The following is a 14,540-nucleotide window of genomic DNA, read 5'->3' on the forward strand; positions in this document are numbered from 1 at the left end:
ATTATATGCTAATCGAGATCGAAGTGGTAATTCAAGATGAGTGTTATCTACTCAACATTCAAAATATGCAAAAGCATGATGGTAATTTCATAATAGAACTTAAAAGTGTAGAATCACGTCGACGAGGATGGGATTCGAGCCAACGCGTGCAGAACACAGTGGATTAGCAGTCCATCGCCTTAACCACTCGGCCACCTCCTCTACGTATTTATGGACAGCGTAACGAATTTAGATAGGCCAGGTGTTAGACCACATGTGAAAATTACTTATCAATGCTGCGAACATGGTTATATGATAACCGAGATCGAAATTGTAATTCAAGACGAGTGTTAACTGCTCAGCAATCAAAATCTGCAAGAGAATGATGGTAATTTCATAATAGTACTTAAAACTGTAGAAACACGTCGACGAGGATGGGATTCGAACGACGCGTGCAGAGCACAATGGATTAGCAGTCCATCACCTTAACCACTCGGCCACCTCGTCTACGTTCTTATGCACAGCGTAACGAATTTAGCTAGACGAGGTGTTAGACCACATGTGAAAATTACTTACCAATGCTGCGAACATGATTATATGCTAATCGAGATCGAAGTGGTAATTCAAGATGAGTGTTATCTACTCAACATTCAAAATATGCAAAAGCATGATGGTAATTTCATAATAGAACTTAAAAGTGTAGAATCACGTCGACGAGGATGGGATTCGAGCCAACGCGTGCAGAACACAATGGATTAGTAGTCCATCGCCTTAACCACTCGGCCACCTCCTCTACGTATTTATGGACAGCGTAACGAATTTAGGTAGGCCAGGTGTTATACCACATGTGAAAATTACTTATCAATGCTGCGAACATGGTTATATGATAATTGAGATAGAAATGGTAAATCAAGACGAGTGTAAACTGCTCAACAATCAAAATCTGGCAACGGGCATGATGGCAATTTTATTATGGTACTTAAAACTGTAGAAATTACGTCGACGAGGATGGGATTAGAAGCCACACGTGCAGAGCACAATGGATTAGCAGTCCATCGCCTTAACCACTCGGCCACCTCGTCTACGTACTTATTGACAGCGTAACGAATTTAGCTAGGCCAGGTGTTAGACCACATGTGAAAATTACTTATCAATGCTGCGAACATGGTTATATGATAATTGAGATAGAAATGGTAAATCAAGACGAGTGTAAACTGCTCAACAATCAAAATCTGGCAACGGGCATGATGGCAATTTTATTATGGTACTTAAAACTGTAGAAATTACGTCGACGAGGATGGGATTAGAAGCCCGACCGTGCAGAGCACAATGGATTAGCAGTCCATCGCCTTAACCACTCGGCCACCTCGTCTACGTACTGATGGACAGCGTAACGAATTTAGCTAGGCCAGGTGTTAGACCACATGTGAAAATTACTTATCAATGCTGCGAACATGGTTATATGATAATCGAGATCGAAATAGTAATTCAAGACGAGTGTTAACTGCTCAACAATCAAAATCAGGCAACGAGCATGATGGCGATTCTATTATGGGACTTAAAACTGTAGAAATTGCGTCGACGAGGATGGGATTCGAACCGACGCGTGCAGAGCACAATGGATTAGCAGTCCATCGCCTTAACCACTCGGCCACCTCGTCTACGTACTTATGCACAGCGTAACGAATTTAGCTAGACGAGGTGTTAGACCACATGTGAAAATTACTTACCAATGCTGCGAACATGGTTATATGATAATCGAGATCGAAATGGTAATTCAAGACGAGTGTTATCTACTCAACAATCAAAATCTGCAAAAGCATGATGGTAATTTCATAATGGTACTTAAAACTGTAGAATCACGTTGACGAGGATGGGATTCGAACCCACGCGTGCAAAGCACAATGGATTAGCTGTCCATCGCCTTAACCACTCGGCCACCTCGTCTACGTACTTATGGACAGCGTAACGAATTTAGCTAGGCCAGGTGTTAGACCACATGTGAAAATTACCTATCAATGCTGCGAACATGGTTATATGATAATCGAGATCGAAATGGTAATTCAAGACGAGTGTTAACTGCTCAACAATCAAAATCAGGCAACGAGAATGATGGCGATTTTATTATGGTACTTAAAACTGTAGAAATTGCGTCGACGAGGATGGGATTCGAACGCACGCGTGCAAAGCACAATGGATTAGCAGTCCATCGCCTTAACCACTCGGCCACCTCCTCTACGTAATTATGGACAGCGTAACGAATTTAGCTAGGCCAGGTGTTAGACCACATGTGAAAATTACTTACCAATGCTGCGAACATGGTTATATGCTAATCGAGATCGAAGTGGTAATTCAAGATGAGTGTTATCTACTCAACAATCAAAATCTGCAAAAGCATGATGGTAATTTCATAATGGTACTTAAAACTGTAGAATCACGTTGACGAGGATGGGATTCGAACCCACGCGTGCAAAGCACAATGGATTAGCTGTCCATCGCCTTAACCACTCGGCCACCTCGTCTACGTACTTATGGACAGCGTAACGAATTTAGCTAGGCCAGGTGTTAGACCACATGTGAAAATTACCTATCAATGCTGCGAACATGGTTATATGATAATCGAGATCGAAATGGTAATTCAAGACGAGTGTTAACTGCTCAATAATCAAAATCAGGCAACGAGAATGATGGCGATTTTATTATGGTACTTAAAACTGTAGAAATTGCGTCGACGAGGATGGGATTCGAGCCCACGCGTACAAAGCACAATGGATTAGCAGTCCATCGCCTTAACCACTCGGCCACCTCGTCTACGTACTTATGCACAGCGTAACGAATTTAGCTAGACGAGGTGTTAGACCACATGTGAAAATTACTTACCAATGCTGCGAACATGATTATATGCTAATCGAGATCGAAGTGGTAATTCAAGATGAGTGTTATCTACTCAACATTCAAAATATGCAAAAGCATGATGGTAATTTCATAATAGAACTTAAAGTGTAGAATCACGTCGACGAGGATGGGATTCGAGCCAACGCGTGCAGAACACAATGGATTAGCAGTCCATCGCCTTAACCACTCGGCCACCTCCTCTACGTAATTATGGACAGCGTAACGAATTTAGCTAGGCCAGGTTTTAGACCACATGTGAAAATTACTTACCAATGCTGCGAACATGGATATATGATAATCGAGATAGAAATGTTAATTCAAGATGAGTGTCAACTGCTCAACAATCGAAATCTGGCAACGAGCGTGATGGCGATTTTATTATCGTACTTAAAACTGTAGAAATTGGGTCGACGAGGATGGGATTCGAACCCACGCGTGCAGAGCACAATGGATTAGCAGTACATCGCCTTAACCACTCAGCCACCTCGTCTACGTATTTATGGACAGCGTAACGAATTTAGGTAGGCCAGGTGTTAGACCACATGTGAAAATTCCTTATCAATGCTGCGAACATGGTTATATGATAATCGAGATCGAAATTGTAATTCAAGACGAGTGTTAACTGCTCAGCAATCAAAATCTGCAAGAGAATGATGGTAATTTCATAATAGTACTTAAAACTGTAGAATCACGTCGACGAGGATGGGATTCGAACCGACGCGTGCAGAGCACAATGGATTAGCAGTCCATCACCTTAACCACTCGGCCACCTCGTCTACGTTCTTATACACAGCGTAGCGAATTTAGCTAGACGAGGTGTTAGACCACATGTGAAAATTACCTATCAATGCTGCGAACATGGTTATATGATAATCGAGATCGAAATGGTAATTCAAGACGAGTGTTAACTGCTCAACAATCAAAATCAGGCAACGAGAATGATGGCGATTTTATTATGGTACTTAAAACTGTAGAAATTGCGTCGACGAGGATGGGATTCGAACGCACGCGTGCAAAGCACAATGGATTAGCAGTCCATCGCCTTAACCACTCGGCCACCTCCTCTACGTAATTATGGACAGCGTAACGAATTTAGCTAGGCCAGGTGTTAGACCACATGTGAAAATTACTTACCAATGCTGCGAACATGGTTATATGCTAATCGAGATCGAAGTGGTAATTCAAGATGAGTGTTATCTACTCAACAATCAAAATCTGCAAAAGCATGATGGTAATTTCATAATGGTACTTAAAACTGTAGAATCACGTTGACGAGGATGGGATTCGAACCCACGCGTGCAAAGCACAATGGATTAGCTGTCCATCGCCTTAACCACTCGGCCACCTCGTCTACGTACTTATGGACAGCGTAACGAATTTAGCTAGGCCAGGTGTTAGACCACATGTGAAAATTACCTATCAATGCTGCGAACATGGTTATATGATAATCGAGATCGAAATGGTAATTCAAGACGAGTGTTAACTGCTCAACAATCAAAATCAGGCAACGAGAATGATGGCGATTTTATTATGGTACTTAAAACTGTAGAAATTGCGTCGACGAGGATGGGATTCGAGCCCACGCGTACAAAGCACAATGGATTAGCAGTCCATCGCCTTAACCACTCGGCCACCTCGTCTACGTACTTATGCACAGCGTAACGAATTTAGCTAGACGAGGTGTTAGACCACATGTGAAAATTACTTACCAATGCTGCGAACATGATTATATGCTAATCGAGATCGAAGTGGTAATTCAAGATGAGTGTTATCTACTCAACATTCAAAATATGCAAAAGCATGATGGTAATTTCATAATAGAACTTAAAGTGTAGAATCACGTCGACGAGGATGGGATTCGAGCCAACGCGTGCAGAACACAATGGATTAGCAGTCCATCGCCTTAACCACTCGGCCACCTCCTCTACGTAATTATGGACAGCGTAACGAATTTAGCTAGGCCAGGTTTTAGACCACATGTGAAAATTACTTACCAATGCTGCGAACATGGATATATGATAATCGAGATAGAAATGTTAATTCAAGATGAGTGTCAACTGCTCAACAATCGAAATCTGGCAACGAGCGTGATGGCGATTTTATTATCGTACTTAAAACTGTAGAAATTGGGTCGACGAGGATGGGATTCGAACCCACGCGTGCAGAGCACAATGGATTAGCAGTACATCGCCTTAACCACTCAGCCACCTCGTCTACGTATTTATGGACAGCGTAACGAATTTAGGTAGGCCAGGTGTTAGACCACATGTGAAAATTCCTTATCAATGCTGCGAACATGGTTATATGATAATCGAGATCGAAATTGTAATTCAAGACGAGTGTTAACTGCTCAGCAATCAAAATCTGCAAGAGAATGATGGTAATTTCATAATAGTACTTAAAACTGTAGAATCACGTCGACGAGGATGGGATTCGAACCGACGCGTGCAGAGCACAATGGATTAGCAGTCCATCACCTTAACCACTCGGCCACCTCGTCTACGTTCTTATACACAGCGTAGCGAATTTAGCTAGACGAGGTGTTAGACCACATGTGAAAATTACTTACCAATGCTGCGAACATGATTATATGCTAATCGAGATCGAAGTGGTAATTCAAGATGAGTGTTATCTACTCAACATTCAAAATATGCAAAAGCATGATGGTAATGGTGTTAGACCACATGTGAAAATTACTTATCAATGCTGCGAACATGGTTATATGATAATCGAGATCGAAATGGTAATTCAAGATGAGTGTTATCTACTCAACATTCAAAACATGCAAAAGCATGATGGTAATTTCATAATGGAACTTAAAAGTGTAGAATCAGGTCGACGAGGATGGATTCGAAACCACGGGTGCAGAGCACAAAGGATTAGCAGTCAATCGCCTTAACCACTCGGCCACCTCGTCTACGTACTTATTGACAGCGTAACGAATTTAGCTAGGCCAGGTGTTAGACCACATGTGAAAATTACTTACTAATGCTGCGAACATGGTTATATGATAATCGAGATAGAAATGGTAATTCAAGACGAGTGTTAACTGCTCAACAATCAAAATCTGGCAACGAGCATGATTGCAATTTTATTATGGTACTTAAAACTGTAGAAATTGCGTCGACAAGGATGGGATTCGAACCCACGCATGCAGAGCACAATGGATTAGCAGTCCATCGCCTTAACCACTCGGCCACCTCGTCTACGTACTTACGGACAGCGTAACGAATTTAGCTAGACAAGGTGTTAGACCACATGTGAAAATTACTTACCAATGCTGCGAACATGATTATATGCTAATCGAGATTGAAGTGGTAATTCAAGATGAGTGTTATCTACTCAACATTCAAAATATGCAAAAGCATGATTGTAATTTCATAATGGAACTTAAAAGTGTACAATCACGTCGACGAGGATGGGATTCGAGCCAACGCGTGCAGAACACAATGGATTAGCAGTCCATCGCCTTAACCACTCGGCCAACTCGTCTACGTACTTATAGACAGCGTAACGAATTTAGCTAGGCCAGGTGTTAGACCACATGTGAAAATTACTTACCACTGCTGCGAACATGATTATATGCTAATCGAGATCGAAGTGGTAATTCAAGATGAGTGTTATCTACTCAACAATCAAAATCTGCAAAAGCATGATGGTAATTTCATAATGGTACTTAAAACTGTAGAATCAGGTCGACGAGGATGGGATTCGAACGCACGCGTGCAAAGCACAATGGATTAGCAGTCCATCGCCTTAACCACTCGGCCACCTCCTCTACGTAATTATGGACAGCGTAACGAATTTAGCTAGGCCAGGTGTTAGACCACATGTGAAAATTACTTACCAATGCTGCGAACATGGTTATATGCTAATCGAGATCGAAGTGGTAATTCAAGATGAGTGTTATCTACTCAACAATCAAAATCTGCAAAAGCATGATGGTAATTTCATAATGGTACTTAAAACTGTAGAATCACGTTGACGAGGATGGGATTCGAACCCACGCGTGCAGAGCACAATGGATTAGCAGTCCATCGCCTTAACCACTCGGCCACCTCGTCTACGTACTTATGCACAGCGTAACGAATTTAGCTAGACGAGGTGTTAGACCACATGTGAAAATTACTTACCAATGCTGTGAACATGATTATATGCTAATCGAGATCGAAGTGGTAATTCAAGATGAGTGTTATCTACTCAACAATCAAAATCTGCAAAAGCATGATGGTAATTTCATAATGGTACTTAAAACTGTAGATTCACGTTGACGAGGATGGGATTCGAACCCACGCGTGCAAAGCACAATGGATTAGCTGTCCATCGCCTTAACCACTCGGCCACCTCGTCTACGTACTTATGGACAGCGTAACGAATTTAGCTAGGCCAGGTGTTAGACCACATGTGAAAATTACCTATCAATGCTGCGAACATGGTTATATGATAATCGAGATCGAAATGGTAATTCAAGACGAGTGTTAACTGCTCAACAATCAAAATCAGGCAACGAGAATGATGGCGATTTTATTATGGTACTTAAAACTGTAGAAATTGCGTCGACGAGGATGGGATTCGAGCCCACGCGTACAAAGCACAATGGATTAGCAGTCCATCGCCTTAACCACTCGGCCACCTCGTCTACGTACTTATGCACAGCGTAACGAATTTAGCTAGACGAGGTGTTAGACCACATGTGAAAATTACTTACCAATGCTGCGAACATGATTATATGCTAATCGAGATCGAAGTGGTAATTCAAGATGAGTGTTATCTACTCAACATTCAAAATATGCAAAAGCATGATGGTAATTTCATAATAGAACTTAAAGTGTAGAATCACGTCGACGAGGATGGGATTCGAGCCAACGCGTGCAGAACACAATGGATTAGCAGTCCATCGCCTTAACCACTCGGCCACCTCCTCTACGTAATTATGGACAGCGTAACGAATTTAGCTAGGCCAGGTGTTAGACCACATGTGAAAATTACTTATCAATGCTGCGAACATGGTTATATGATAATCGAGATCGAAATGGTAATTGAAGACGAGTGTTAACTGCTCAACAATCAAAATCTGGCAGCGAGCATGATGGCGATTTTATTATGGTACTTAAAACTGTAGAAATTGGGTCGACGAGGATGGGATTCGAACCCACGCGTGCAGAGCACAATGGATTAGCAGTACATCGCCTTAACCACTCGGCCACCTCGTCTACGTATTTATGGACAGCGTAACGAATTTAGGTAGGCCAGGTGTTAGACCACATGTGAAAATTCCTTATCAATGCTGCGAACATGGTTATATGATAATCGAGATCGAAATTGTAATTCAAGACGAGTGTTAACTGCTCAGCAATCAAAATCTGCAAGAGAATGATGGTAATTTCATAATAGTACTTAAAACTGTAGAATCACGTCGACGAGGATGGGATTCGAACCGACGCGTGCAGAGCACAATGGATTAGCAGTCCATCACCTTAACCACTCGGCCACCTCGTCTACGTTCTTATACACAGCGTAGCGAATTTAGCTAGACGAGGTGTTAGACCACATGTGAAAATTACTTACCAATGCTGCGAACATGATTATATGCTAATCGAGATCGAAGTGGTAATTCAAGATGAGTGTTATCTACTCAACATTCAAAATATGCAAAAGCATGATGGTAATGGTGTTAGATCACATGTGAAAATTACTTATCAATGCTGCGAACATGGTTATATGATAATCGAGATCGAAATGGTAATTCAAGATGAGTGTTATCTACTCAACATTCAAAACATGCAAAAGCATGATGGTAATTTCATAATGGAACTTAAAAGTGTAGAATCAGGTCGACGAGGATGGATTCGAAACCACGGGTGCAGAGCACAAAGGATTAGCAGTCAATCGCCTTAACCACTCGGCCACCTCGTCTACGTACTTATTGACAGCGTAACGAATTTAGCTAGGCCAGGTGTTAGACCACATGTGAAAATTACTTACTAATGCTGCGAACATGGTTATATGATAATCGAGATAGAAATGGTAATTCAAGACGAGTGTTAACTGCTCAACAATCAAAATCTGGCAACGAGCATGATTGCAATTTTATTATGGTACTTAAAACTGTAGAAATTGCGTCGACAAGGATGGGATTCGAACCCACGCATGCAGAGCACAATGGATTAGCAGTCCATCGCCTTAACCACTCGGCCACCTCGTCTACGTACTTATGGACAGCGTAACGAATTTAGCTAGACGAGGTGTTAGACCACATGTGAAAATTACTTACCAATGCTGCGAACATGATTATATGCTAATCGAGATTGAAGTGGTAATTCAAGATGAGTGTTATCTACTCAACATTCAAAATATGCAAAAGCATGATTGTAATTTCATAATGGAACTTAAAAGTGTAGAATCACGTCGACGAGGATGGGATTCGAGCCAACGCGTGCAGAACACAATGGATTAGCAGTCCATCGCCTTAACCACTCGGCCAACTCGTCTACGTACTTATAGACAGCGTAACGAATTTAGCTAGGCCAGGTGTTAGACCACATGTGAAAATTACTTACCACTGCTGCGAACATGATTATATGCTAATCGAGATCGAAGTGGTAATTCAAGATGAGTGTTATCTACTCAACAATCAAAATCTGCAAAAGCATGATGGTAATTTCATAATGGTACTTAAAACTGTAGAATCACGTCGACGAGGATGGGATTCGAACCCACGCGTGCAGAGCACAATGGATTAGCTGTCCATCGCCTTAACCACTCGGCCACCTCGTCTACGTACTTATGGACAGCGTAACGAATTTAGCTAGGCCAGGTGTTAGACCACATGTGAAAATTACCTATCAATGCTGCGAACATGGTTATATGATAATCGAGATCGAAATGGTAATTCAAGACGAGTGTTAACTGCTCAGCAATCAAAATCTGCAAGAGAATGATGGTAATTTCATAATAGTACTTAAAACTGTAGAATCACGTCGACGAGGATGGGATTCGAACCGACGCGTGCAGAGCACAATGGATTAGCAGTCCATCACCTTAACCACTCGGCCACCTCGTCTACGTTCTTATACACAACGTAGCGAATTTAGCTAGACGAGGTGTTAGACCACATGTGAAAATTACTTACCAATGCTGCGAACATGATTATATGCTAATCGAGATCGAAGTGGTAATTCAAGATGAGTGTTATCTACTCAACATTCAAAATATGCAAAAGCATGATGGTAATGGTGTTAGACCACATGTGAAAATTACTTATCAATGCTGCGAACATGGTTATATGATAATCGAGATCGAAATGGTAATTCAAGATGAGTGTTATCTACTCAACATTCAAAACATGCAAAAGCATGATGGTAATTTCATAATGGAACTTAAAAGTGTAGAATCAGGTCGACGAGGATGGATTCGAAACCACGGGTGCAGAGCACAAAGGATTAGCAGTCAATCGCCTTAACCACTCGGCCACCTCGTCTACGTACTTATTGACAGCGTAACGAATTTAGCTAGGCCAGGTGTTAGACCACATGTGAAAATTACTTACTAATGCTGCGAACATGGTTATATGATAATCGAGATAGAAATGGTAATTCAAGATGAGTGTTAACTGCTCAACAATCAAAATCTGGCAACGAGCATGATTGCAATTTTATTATGGTACTTAAAACTGTAGAAATTGCGTCGACAAGGATGGGATTCGAACCCACGCATGCAGAGCACAATGGATTAGCAGTCCATCGCCTTAACCACTCGGCCACCTCGTCTACGTACTTATGGACAGCGTAACGAATTTAGCTAGACGAGGTGTTAGACCACATGTGAAAATTACTTACCAATGCTGCGAACATGATTATATGCTAATCGAGATTGAAGTGGTAATTCAAGATGAGTGTTATCTACTCAACATTCAAAATATGCAAAAGCATGATTGTAATTTCATAATGGAACTTAAAAGTGTAGAATCACGTCGACGAGGATGGGATTCGAGCCAACGCGTGCAGAACACAATGGATTAGCAGTCCATCGCCTTAACCACTCGGCCAACTCGTCTACGTACTTATAGACAGCGTAACGAATTTAGCTAGGCCAGGTGTTAGACCACATGTGAAAATTACTTACCACTGCTGCGAACATGATTATATGCTAATCGAGATCGAAGTGGTAATTCAAGATGAGTGTTATCTACTCAACAATCAAAATCTGCAAAAGCATGATGGTAATTTCATAATGGTACTTAAAACTGTAGAATCACGTCGACGAGGATGGGATTCGAACCCACGCGTGCAGAGCACAATGGATTAGCTGTCCATCGCCTTAACCACTCGGCCACCTCGTCTACGTACTTATGGACAGCGTAACGAATTTAGCTAGGCCAGGTGTTAGACCACATGTGAAAATTACCTATCAATGCTGCGAACATGGTTATATGATAATCGAGATCGAAATGGTAATTCAAGACGAGTGTTAACTGCTCAACAATCAAAATCTTGCAACGAGCATGATGACGATTTTATTCGGGTACTTAAAACTGTAGAAATTGCGTCGACGAGAATTGGATTCGAACCCACGCATACAAAGCACAATGGATTAGCAGTCCATCGCCTTAACTAATCGGCCACCTCGTCTACGTACTTATGCACAGCGTAACGAATTTAGCTAGACCAGGTGTTAGACCACATGTGAAAATTACTTACCAATGCTTCGAACATGATTATATGCTAATCGAGATCGAAGTGGTAATTCAAGATGAGTGTTATCTACTCAACATTCAAAACATGCAAAAGCATGATGGTAATTTCATAATGGAACTTAAAAGTGTAGAATCAGGTCGACGAGGATGGGATTCGAAACCACGCGTGCAGAGCACAAAGGATTAGCAGTCAATCGCCTTAACCACTCGGCCACCTCGTCTATGTACTTATGGACAGCGTAACGAATTTAGCTAGGCAAGGTGTTAGACCACATGTGACAATTACTTACTAATGCTGCGAACATGGTTATATGATAATCGAGATAGAAATGGTAATTCAAGACGAGTGTTAACTGCTCAACAATCAAAATCTGGCACCGAGCATGATTGCAATTTTATTATGGTACTTAAAAACTGTAGAAATTGCGTCGACGAGGATGGGATTCGAAACCACGCGTGCAGAGCACAAAGGATTAGCAGTCAATCGCCTTAACCACTCGGCCACCTCGTCTACGTACTTATTGACAGCGTAACGAATTTAGCTAGGCCAGGTGTTAGACCACATGTGAAAATTACTTATCAATGCTGCGAACATGGTTATATGATAATTGAGATAGAAATGGTAAATCAAGACGAGTGTAAACTGCTCAACAATCAAAATCTGGCAACGGGCATGATGGCAATTTTATTATGGTACTTAAAACTGTAGAAATTACGTCGATGAGGATGGGATTAGAAGCCACACGTGCAGAGCACAATGGATTAGCAGTCCATCGCCTTAACCACTCGGCCACCTCGTCTACGTACTGATGGACAGCGTAACGAATTTAGCTAGGCCAGGTGTTAGACCACATGTGAAAATTACTTATCAATGCTGCGAACATGGTTATATGATAATCGAGATCGAAATAGTAATTCAAGACGAGTGTTAACTGCTCAACAATCAAAATCAGGCAACGAGCATGATGGCGATTCTATTATGCGACTTAAAACTGTAGAAATGACGTCGACGAGGATGGGATTCGAACCGACGCGTGCAGAGCACAATGGATTAGCAGTCCATCGCCTTAACCACTCGGCCACCTCGTCTACGTACTTATGCACAGCGTAACGAATTTAGCTAGACGAGGTGTCAGACCACATGTGAAAATTACTTACCAATGCTGCGAACATGATTATATGCTAATCGAGATCGAAGTGGTAATTCAAGATGAGTGTTATCTACTCAACAATCAAAATCTGCAAAAGCATGATGGTAATTTCATAATGGTACTTAAAACTGTAGAATCACGTTGACGAGGATGGGATTCGAACCCACGCGTGCAAAGCACAATGGATTAGCTGTCCATCGCCTTAACCACTCGGCCACCTCGTCTACGTACTTATGCACAGCGTAACGAATTTAGCTAGACGAGGTGTTAGACCACATGTGAAAATTACTTACCAATGCTGCGAACATGATTATATGCTAATCGAGATCGAAGTGGTAATTCAAGATGAGTGTTATCTACTCAACATTCAAAACATGCAAAAGCATGATGGTAATTTCATAATGGAACTTAAAAGCGTAGAATCAGGTCGACGAGGATGGGATTCGAAACCACGCGTGCAGATCACAAAGGATTAGCAGTCAATCGCCTTAACCACTCGGCCACCTCGTCTACGTACTTATTGACAGCGTAACGAATTTAGCTAGGCCAGGTGTTAGACCACATGTGAAAATTACTTATCAATGCTGCGAACATGGTTATATGATAATTGAGATAGAAATGGTAAATCAAGACGAGTGTAAACTGCTCAACAATCAAAATCTGGCAACGGGCATGATGGCAATTTTATTATGGTACTTAAAACTGTAGAAATTACGTCGACGAGGATGGGATTAGAAGCCACACGTGCAGAGCACAATGGATTAGCAGTCCATCGCCTTAACCACTCGGCCACCTCCTCTACGTACTGATGGACAGCGTAACGAATTTAGCTAGGCCAGGTGTTAGACCACATGTGAAAATTACTTATCAATGCTGCGAACATGGTTATATGATAATCGAGATCGAAATAGTAATTCAAGACGAGTGTTAACTGCTCAACAATCAAAATCAGGCAACGAGCATGATGGCGATTCTATTATGGGACTTAAAACTGTAGAAATTGCGTCGACGAGGATGGGATTCGAACCGACGCGTGCAGAGCACAATGGATTAGCAGTCCATCGCCTTAACCACTCGGCCACCTCGTCTACGTACTTATGCACAGCGTAACGAATTTAGCTAGACGAGGTGTTAGACCACATGTGAAAATTACTTACCAATGCTGTGAACATGATTATATGCTAATCGAGATCGAAGTGGTAATTCAAGATGAGTGTTATCTACTCAACAATCAAAATCTGCAAAAGCATGATGGTAATTTCATAATGGTACTTAAAACTGTAGAATCACGTTGACGAGGATGGGATTCGAACCCACGCGTGCAAAGCACAATGGATTAGCTGTCCATCGCCTTAACCACTCGGCCACCTCGTCTACGTACTTATGGACAGCGTAACGAATTTAGCTAGGCCACGTGTTAGACCACATGTGAAAATTACTTACCAATGCTGCGAACATGGTTATATGATAATCGAGATAGAAATGTTAATTCAAGATGAGTGTTAACTGCTCAACAATCAAAATCTGGCAGCGAGCATGATGGCGATTTTATTATGGTACTTAAAACTGTAGAAATTGGGTCGACGAGGATGGGATTCGAACCCACGCGTGCAGAGCACAATGGATTAGCAGTATATCGCCTTAACCACTCGGCCACCTCGTCTACGTATTTATGGACAGCGTAACGAATTTAGGTAGGCCAGGTGTTAGACCACATGTGAAAATTCCTTATCAATGCTGCGAACATGGTTATATGATAATCGAGATCGAAATTGTAATTCAAGACGAGTGTTAACTGCTCAGCAATCAAAATCTGCAAG

At 41.7% G+C, this 14,540-nt stretch overlaps 13 non-coding genes across 13 annotated transcripts; all 13 read right to left on the bottom strand.

Annotated features, from left to right (window-relative positions):
• Window positions 1-690: 690 nt before the first annotated feature.
• On the bottom strand, window positions 691-772 carry TRNAS-ACU (transfer RNA serine (anticodon GCU)). Its single transcript has one exon. It is a non-coding gene; the product is annotated as a tRNA-Ser (tRNA).
• Window positions 773-1,844: 1,072 nt separating this feature from the next.
• On the bottom strand, window positions 1,845-1,926 carry TRNAS-GCU (transfer RNA serine (anticodon GCU)). Its single transcript has one exon. It is a non-coding gene; the product is annotated as a tRNA-Ser (tRNA).
• Window positions 1,927-2,419: 493 nt separating this feature from the next.
• TRNAS-GCU (transfer RNA serine (anticodon GCU)) lies at window positions 2,420-2,501 on the bottom strand. Its single transcript has one exon. It is a non-coding gene; the product is annotated as a tRNA-Ser (tRNA).
• A 1,642-nt stretch (window positions 2,502-4,143) lies between these two features.
• TRNAS-GCU (transfer RNA serine (anticodon GCU)) lies at window positions 4,144-4,225 on the bottom strand. The gene has a single exon. It is a non-coding gene; the product is annotated as a tRNA-Ser (tRNA).
• A 1,773-nt stretch (window positions 4,226-5,998) lies between these two features.
• On the bottom strand, window positions 5,999-6,080 carry TRNAS-GCU (transfer RNA serine (anticodon GCU)). Its single transcript has one exon. It is a non-coding gene; the product is annotated as a tRNA-Ser (tRNA).
• Window positions 6,081-6,856: 776 nt separating this feature from the next.
• Window positions 6,857-6,938, bottom strand: TRNAS-GCU (transfer RNA serine (anticodon GCU)). Its single transcript has one exon. It is a non-coding gene; the product is annotated as a tRNA-Ser (tRNA).
• Window positions 6,939-7,142: 204 nt separating this feature from the next.
• Window positions 7,143-7,224, bottom strand: TRNAS-GCU (transfer RNA serine (anticodon GCU)). Its single transcript has one exon. It is a non-coding gene; the product is annotated as a tRNA-Ser (tRNA).
• A 1,773-nt stretch (window positions 7,225-8,997) lies between these two features.
• On the bottom strand, window positions 8,998-9,079 carry TRNAS-GCU (transfer RNA serine (anticodon GCU)). The gene has a single exon. It is a non-coding gene; the product is annotated as a tRNA-Ser (tRNA).
• Window positions 9,080-9,569: 490 nt separating this feature from the next.
• On the bottom strand, window positions 9,570-9,651 carry TRNAS-GCU (transfer RNA serine (anticodon GCU)). Its single transcript has one exon. It is a non-coding gene; the product is annotated as a tRNA-Ser (tRNA).
• A 910-nt stretch (window positions 9,652-10,561) lies between these two features.
• TRNAS-GCU (transfer RNA serine (anticodon GCU)) lies at window positions 10,562-10,643 on the bottom strand. Its single transcript has one exon. It is a non-coding gene; the product is annotated as a tRNA-Ser (tRNA).
• Window positions 10,644-11,133: 490 nt separating this feature from the next.
• TRNAS-GCU (transfer RNA serine (anticodon GCU)) lies at window positions 11,134-11,215 on the bottom strand. Its single transcript has one exon. It is a non-coding gene; the product is annotated as a tRNA-Ser (tRNA).
• Window positions 11,216-12,862: 1,647 nt separating this feature from the next.
• TRNAS-GCU (transfer RNA serine (anticodon GCU)) lies at window positions 12,863-12,944 on the bottom strand. Its single transcript has one exon. It is a non-coding gene; the product is annotated as a tRNA-Ser (tRNA).
• Window positions 12,945-14,012: 1,068 nt separating this feature from the next.
• Window positions 14,013-14,094, bottom strand: TRNAS-GCU (transfer RNA serine (anticodon GCU)). The gene has a single exon. It is a non-coding gene; the product is annotated as a tRNA-Ser (tRNA).
• Between the last annotated feature and the right edge of the window lie 446 nt (window positions 14,095-14,540).

The sequence above is a fragment of the Saccoglossus kowalevskii genome, chromosome 15 (assembly GCF_978046115.1).
Source record: "Saccoglossus kowalevskii chromosome 15, keSacKowa6.1, whole genome shotgun sequence".
In the NCBI taxonomy this organism is placed as follows: Eukaryota; Metazoa; Hemichordata; class Enteropneusta; family Harrimaniidae; genus Saccoglossus; species Saccoglossus kowalevskii.